Source organism: Monodelphis domestica, chromosome X (genome assembly GCF_027887165.1).
Source record: "Monodelphis domestica isolate mMonDom1 chromosome X, mMonDom1.pri, whole genome shotgun sequence".
Classification (NCBI taxonomy): Eukaryota; Metazoa; Chordata; class Mammalia; order Didelphimorphia; family Didelphidae; genus Monodelphis; species Monodelphis domestica.
Genome location: NC_077235.1, coordinates 5,462,670 through 5,470,852, shown reverse-complemented (window position 1 = coordinate 5,470,852; position 8,183 = coordinate 5,462,670).

The window sequence follows — 8,183 nt, the reverse complement described above, 5'->3', positions numbered from 1 at the left end:
AGGCTGGGCTCCCTCCAGGATGGGCAGGGGGAGGGGTAGCAAGGCTAAAAATAACGCAGCAGGCACTTGGTGCCCTGGTTCCTGGGCTTCCGAGGAGCGAGATGCCAAAGTTCCACTTTGGGCATCGTCATGAGAACGGAGCCTGCACCAGGACTCTCCACTTCGGTTGCGGTTATTGTTGGGGCACAAGAGGGCTTGCAGATGCCTTCCCAAACCTGGGCTCCCTCCTTGGCAGCCCTCTAACCAATACTTACCACCACCCTAGGCTCCTCCTCCTATTTCTCTGCCCCCCACCCTACTCGGTGCTAGCTTCAGAGTTGAATGGGCCCGAAGGTGGTATGGGAACACTGGTGCTTCCTTCGAGCCAATGAGTTGCCCAGGGTCTGTACTGGAACATCTAGGAGAGAAGCTAGAACAGGCTAACAAAGGTGATTGGTGAGACCTCTGCTGAGATATTAGGAAAAGGCTGAAAAGGGGCTTGGGAGAAGGCCACAACTAGGCAAGGTGGCCTCTGGGATTCCCTCCTGCCCTGGCCCCTTGCTCGCTGGCACGGGGTCTCGGTCTCACTGAAGAGACAACGTGGGCCGATGGTGGGGAACTAGTAGGGGACATCAGCAGAGCCTGAGTGGAGGAAGCAGCAGTGAAGAGAAGGAAGAACAGAGGACCCCAGTGGTTCCAGGCACCCGGGAGCTCAGCGGCATCACCAGAGCAGCAGAAGACATCGATCAGCTCACTGGCCAAATGCCTTGCCTACATATTTCCTCTCCAGTGATGACATGGGGCAAGATGTGGCCCAATGAGTGCCTGGGCTACACTGGTTGCTTATGTTCTAGTGGGAATTGCTTTGATTTATACATTCGCTTGACTGGCTGAACCCCAAGTCCTTTCCCACAATCACAGTCTGTGTGTGCAGATCAGGGAGGAGTTCTCTGTCTGTCTGTCTTTCTGTCTGTCTATCTGTCTGTCTCTCTCCTCTGTCTCTCCCTCCCTCCCCCCTCTCTCAATCTCTGTCTGTCTCTCCCTCCCTCTCTCTGTCTGTCTCTGTCTCTGTCTCTCTGTCTCTCTCTCTGTCTCTCTCTCCCTCCCTCTCTCTCTGTCTCTGTCTCTCTCCCTCCCCCTCTCTCTTTTTAAAAAATATTTTATTGATTCTCTTTTTTGTTTTTATATTAATTTCGTTTCCCAGTGACTCTCCTTCCTTCTCATAGAAGCTACTCATTTAACAAGTAAGTATAAAGCAAAAGAAGGTGGGCAGCTGGATAGCTTAGTGGATTGGGAGTCTGGCTTAGATATGGGAGGTTCTGGGTTCAAATCTGGCCTCAGACACTTCCCAGCTGTGTGACTCTGGGAAAGTCACTTCAGCCCCATTGCCTAGCCTCTTCAGCCTTGGAAGCAATACATAGTATGGCTTTGCCAGTCCTTTCAGATCATGATTGTTTACTTCATTGATGCGGGTTCTGAAGTCCTCATGGTGGTTGCTGGGTCCACCACATTCCCGATTCTTCTTCCCGGAGATGGAATTTGAGCTACATCTTGAAGAAACGGCACAATTTTCATTGAAATCTAGTTTTAATTGGAAACCATTTTAATTAGTAGAGATAAAGATGGAAGAATTAAGCAAACAAGCAGGATAAGCAAAGTGACAGAAGTGAGCATATATGGATGTTATTCAGGGAACACTGTATTATTCCACTTGAGAAACAGCACGGCAATGTAGATAGAGCTCGGGAAACCTGGATTCTAGTCCTGCCTCATATATGCCAATTGAGTTAGCCTGTAAAGTCACTTAAACTTTCAGTGATTTACAGAAAGAAATCTCTAAGAGCAAGAGTTGCAATGAAGCTGCATAGTTCCGGTCTTCCTAACTCCAAGTCAAGTGCTCTAACCACTGTACAACCTAGCTACCAGATCCCCTTAAAGGCAAGACGGCACATAGTGGGCACTCAATAAATGTTAGCCAAACCAGTGAAGGAAAGATGCTGTTAGTGAGTGAAGCCCCTTCCCCATGCTGGTGCAATGAATGGTGGCAGTGGTAGTGTGAAGCCTCACGATTCTTCTCCTATCTCTGGCTAGTCTGGTGTCTGTCATGGCCCATCTCCCTACCACCCCCACCCCCCTGCCAATCCAGTGAGGACCCCGCAGAAGAATGCCAGGTTCAGCCTTGATGGACTGAAATCCATACTTTTAAAAAAAGGGAACACCCCAAGCTCAGCCCTTTGACTCAGTTCCCCTCAGTAGGGGGTCTCCCCATGGCTGGGGCATATTGAGGGCAAGACTGATCCTCGCACCATGATCCTCGCATCCCTGGGCCTTTGGCTGACCAGGAGGCGCTGCATGGGCCTGAGTTAGTATGTCCTTACAGTGAGGACAACATTGAAAAGGCTTTGGGGAAAATCACGATTTCATTAGGAGGGATCTTGGGCACACGGGCTTGACGACAGGCTTCAAAGGCCTGATCTTTGTGCCAGCAGGTGCCGAAGGAGCTCCCCTTGCAGGGTTCATGCCCACACCTAGACAGGAGACATTTTGCCTTCTTTCTTTTCTTCCCCACAAGTGTGTGTCTCTTAGAACCCCTGGTGACAAAAAGCAGAGCAGGCCCCCAGGGAAGGGCAGCGGTGGGCAGAGGGATGAGAGTAGGGGGACAGGCTGCAAGAGGGATGATTTCCACTTAGGACAGTGTAGGGAGGGGATGTAGATCAGATCAGCTGCTCTATTTCCCTGGAAAACGGAAAGAAGAGATCTCCAAGCAAAGTGGCCCCAAAGTCAGTGATGTTTTCAGTGCTTAAAACCATGCTAAGACTCTGGGGACATCTTGGATCTATCTCATCCCCATCTTAAAGATCAGGAAACTGAGGCTGGGACAGCTGAAGTGACTTGTTCAAGGTCACACACAACTAGCAAATGTCTGAGGCCAGATTTGAACCCATCTTCCTTATGCCAACTGCAACAACACTCTAGCCATTGCACAATGCTACCTCTCAAAGTCAAGAGGGTTTCACAAATAAAGGGGATTCCTATTGAGCAAGGTAAAACAGAAAAATTAAAAGAAAGGAGTGGGCCAAGGGTCAGATCAAATATGCAAAGAGAACTGTTCAAAGGTGATCATGGGAAGCAAAAGCATTGGAATCCAATCTCAGCTCTGTTATTTACTAGTAGTATGACTTTGATCAAGTCCTTTTCCCTCCTAGGGCCTCAGTTTTCTTATCTCTAAAATGGGTCCCCCGAGAACCCCTCCAACTTTAGAGTCTGTATCCTCAGAGCTAGGCAGGAATAGGAAGGTGAAATTAAGGACCAGATTGTTAAAGAATCATCACAGCCAGGGCCTGTATAAGCTCTGAAGCTGAAAGACTCTAGTTCTTTCTGCTGGGCTGGGGAGGACAAGAAGTAGCCAGTAAGGCCACAGGAGAAAGAGATGGATGCAGTTGTACTGTGTGGTCTATGCAGGGCTGCTGCCTACCCCCACCCCCCAAAATTGGACTGACTCTCTGGAAAGGGAAGGAGCCTCCTCAGAGACTTGAACTTCCCTTCCATTTGTTTTGAATTTGGGTCAATCAGTGATCACTAAATTGATCCCACAGGCTCTGCCCCTCTGGGTGGTGCTAGGCTAATTGTAGAACTGGGATTGATTCCTGGGGAGTGATGTAAGAGAGCTGGTGAGCGTAGTAAGAATTTATAAGATGAGACCCAGCAGGAAACTGGGAGGGGGTTGTTTCTGAGTCTGAGATTTGGAGACAGACTATGGGGGGCAATTCTTTGCCTCTTTTCTATATTTCCCTCTCTTATTATCTTTATCTTATTATAATAAAGCTATAGAGCTACCATTGTCTTGTGAATTAAGAGTTGATTTCTATAAATGGCGACCACAACATGTGTTTTACTCCTATAATTTAGTCAAACCCATTCAAACCATTACACACATGAGCTTTCTCCCTACACTTTCTTGCCAGACTTCATTCCAGAAAATTCCAGGAACTGCAGGATTACTGAGTTAGCAGGGATTTTAGAGCCCTGCCCCTCCCTAACTGTGAATCCCTTCTCTAGCATCCTCCCAGATACTGCTTAAAGACTTCCAATGACGGGGAGCTTCCCAGGAGTCCACTCTACTTTGGGGCACTTCTGATGGCCAGAAGTTCTACTTTTTCTCAAACCTACCTCCCTTTTGTGCAGCTAGGTGGTACAGTGGCTAAAGCACTGGGTCTGGAGTCAGGAAGACATCTCTCAGAGTTCAATTCTGGCCCCAGAAATTTCCTAGGTGTGTGACGCTGAACAAGTCACTTCTCCCTGTTTGTTTCAGTTTCCTCAACTGTCAAATGAGCTGAAGAAGGAAATGGCCAACTACTCCAGTGTCTCTGCCCCCAGTGAGATGGAAGAGTCAAATCCAACTGAACAACAACGACCAACTCTTATGAATGCCTAACAACAAAGTGACTGGTTTGTTCTGCCACCTTGGCACTACCCATAGTAGAAGACTGAGCCTCCTTTCCCCATGATAACACTTTCACTGCTTGAAGGGAGCCATAACATGGTCCCTCGCTTCAGGTTGAACCCCCCTCCTCTACCAGTTCTTTCTCACATGGCAAGTTCTCCAGTCCATCAGTCATCTCGGCTGCTTCCCAGGGGACTGAGCTCAAATCACACAGAGAGGCACAGGTAAGAAGTAGGGGGAGGCCAGGGGAAGGATTCAGAGCTAAGGGATGCACTTGGAAATCCTTCCTGAGAGGTCAAACATGGAAGGGATTGTCAGCTTCCCATCTACCTTTTGTCTCCTGGTGGAGATGAGGGTCAAATCTCAAGACTGACAAGGAGAATGGATGGCAACAGATGACCTTGATGACCTTAGTGCTCCTATTCCCTATCCCCCTAGCCTTCCCAACTGTCCTCCCCCTACAATAAAAAACAAATTGAGAAGCAAGAATAACAGCTGATCTCTCCATAGCCCCTGAAGGTTCATAAAGCCTTTTAAATACATTGGGATTTCCTCTGAGCCCTACAACACTGTGATAGGCACTACATAATCCAAATGAGGAAACTGAGGCTGAGTTATCCAGGGTCAGACAACTGGTGTCAGAGCTCCTTTGGGACAATGGCCCTGTGTTTGATGAGAGGCAACAGAAGTTCCAAGCCTGCTCTCTGCCTTCCTTGGCAGTGGCTTCACCATGCCCCTGTTCTTCTTCTTCCTCCTCCTCTCCCCACCCCTCCATTCCAAGCTCTGTGCAGAGCTCATAGCTAGCTCAGGGGAGGAGGAGCAAGATGGGCCCCGGTGTACATCGTGGGAAGCAACCGAACCCAGCGTCATTCCTGGTGCACAAATAGAACCAGGAGAGAATTATCAATCCTAAAATTAGAAAGGAATATTTTCTCTGAATATTTGCAGTTCATTATTGACTTTGGAGACTCATTATACGGGTATGAAAATATGGAATTTGATGATTACCTTGTCTAATTATGTATAGACAGGGAGAGCCAAACTCTCTTTCAAGTGGATGGGAAATATGCAGAAAGAACCAGTCGAGTTTGGGCTCTGGGTATTTTTAAATGAGGCTGGGTGTTGAGTTCGATATTTAAAGATGATCAAATAATAATAGCTCCCTTTTCTATAGTGCTACCATGTTGGCAAAATACTTTGAATCATCTGTTATCCCATTTGATGACTGGGAAGTAGGTGCCATGATCATTCCCATTTTACAGATGAAGAAGTTGAGGCTCTGGGAAATGAAATGCCTGATGACCCTAGGCCACAAAGCTGGAAAGGTTCGGAGGCAGGACTCACCTCGAAGACTTTTGGCCTCTGTGTCAAAAATGCAATCCATTCCCCCCCCCCCCTCCAGGTGGCTGTTTTCACATCGGCTCCAAGCCCAATAGCAGTATTTTCTTTACAGAGCTATTTTCTCCCAGGCAAGGTCTGATAGATTCACAATAGAAGAAGACACACGGTATTACTCTCCCATTTCCCAGATGTGCACAGGGACACCTACGATACTAAAGATCACCCAAAGGAACCATTAACTATCCAGGAAAGACCTCCTCAGGAGGGCAGGGAGACAGTTGAGCCGAGCTCAGGAGGCAAGTAGCTCCTTTGCCATCTCTCTGGAAAGTTTCCTCAAACTTGAGGGCATGGAATATTGTGGATGAGATGGAGTCTCCTCTTAAGAGTCAGAAAGATTGGACTCAAATCATGTCTCACAAACTTCCTAGCTATGTGATCCTGACCAAGTAACTCAGCCTCTTTCGGCCTCAGTTTCCTCATCTCTAAAATAGGAGTAACACCACCAGTAATTCCTATCCCACCAGGTTGCTGTGAGATGACACATTATCTTCCCTTGCAAACTGTGAAGGGTTAGATGCATGTCAGGTCTTATCCTGAGTCCTTTTCCCAGCTCTGTGAGCAACTTGCTGCATTTCCCTTAGGTTCATGAGGAGCAGAGATCTGGATCTCTTTAAACCAGAACCAGATTAAAGTGTAATTTGGAAATGCTTAGCAGAATAAATAAAAATACAATAGAACATAGATAATGTTAATATATGGTTTTCTTAGTCAATGCACTGCTTTAAGAGATCCAGTATCAATGGTTTGTTCAGTCTTCTAGGGTATCCCCTCTCTACATCCGTGGGGTTTTCTTGGCAGAGATATTTGAATGGTTTGTCTTTTTCTTTCTTTTCCAATCCCTAGGCAAACAGAGGTTAAGGGACTTGCCCAAGGCCATACAGCTAGGTGCTTGTTTGTTTGTTTGTTTGTTTTCTTTTTTTTAAACCCTTACCTTCTGTCTTGGAGTCAATACTGTGTATTGGCTAGGCAATGGGGGTCAAGTGACTTGCCCAGGGTCACACAGCTAGGATGTGGCTGAGGCCAGATTTGAACCTAGGACCTCCCGTCTTTAGGCCTGGCTCTCAATCCACTGAGCTACCCAGCTGCCCCCCAGCTAGGTGTTTCTGAGGCTGGATTTCAACTCAGATCTTCCTGACTCTAAGCCCACAGCTCTATCCATTGTGCTACCTAGTTTTCTCTAGCTGTGGTTTCACATTTGAGTTTGACCCCACTGATTTAGGTAACCTCAGAGGCTATCTAGTCAAGCATACTCCTTTTATAGAATTTAAAAAAGAGACCCAGGAAAGTTAAGTGATTTGTCCAAGGTCACACAGCTATGAAGTGCCTGAATTGGGATCAGAACCCAGGTCTGCTGACTCTCCATGCAGCCCTGTTTACCTTGTACCCTGCTGTACCACAATGGTCAGTACCCACCTACACTTCTGTGGAATGGGGCTATGGGCCTCCTACTAGACTGGGCTTTTTGGAAAAATCTACCTGCTGAAGCCCAGGCACTAGCCAGAAAAGCTGAGAGCTCTCTCTATTGCCTTATGTTAGAGGAGAAGAAAAGGAGGTCTTGGGGTGGCATTTGCTAACAACTCAGGGCTGGAGAAGACCTAAGTGCTCTGCAGCCCTAATGTCTTTCTAGCATCATGCTGTCATGGGGGCAAGACCTTTGTCCTTTGGGTCATGTACCCGTAAAGTGAAAATACAACTTCCCATCAGGCTGTTGGCCCATGGCGCCCATCTGGTGCATGAACTGCCTGCAGTAGGGCTATGTTGTGGCAAGCAGGTGCTGTCTTCTGAGTACTGTGCTCATTTCCAGGGTGCAACAGCCCCCATCCCAACCCAACCCCCAATAAGCAGCTTCCTCTACTGGTACTCAGCCTAGTGCTTTGTCCCTCAGATGGTCTTATGCACACTGAAGGGATAAGGCCTGAGAACGGGGCTGTGATTTCCTTGGGACAGGAAACTCTCAGGAAATGTAACTCCCTCAACCAATCAGGTTAGCACAATTTCTATCACCCAGAGCACAGAAAGGTAGTCAATAAGTCAACAATCATTTGTGAAGCACCTACTATGTGCCAAGTGATAGAGATACCAAGAGAGGGAAAAGATAATCCTTGGCCTCAAAGGGCTCACAAGTCAAAGGGAGAGAAAATATGCAAACCATCATGTATAAACAAGATGTGGGCTGGATAAATAGGAGATGGTCTCAGAAGGAAGGCCCTAGGATTGAGGGGGATCGCCAAAGGCTTCTTGCAAAAGCTGTGATTTTTGAGGTTTGTAGGAAGTCGGGGGAGTCTCTAAAGAGCATTATGGGAAGATGGAACCAGACAAGAAATGACCTGGATCTCCCAAATTTATACCAGGGCTGCAG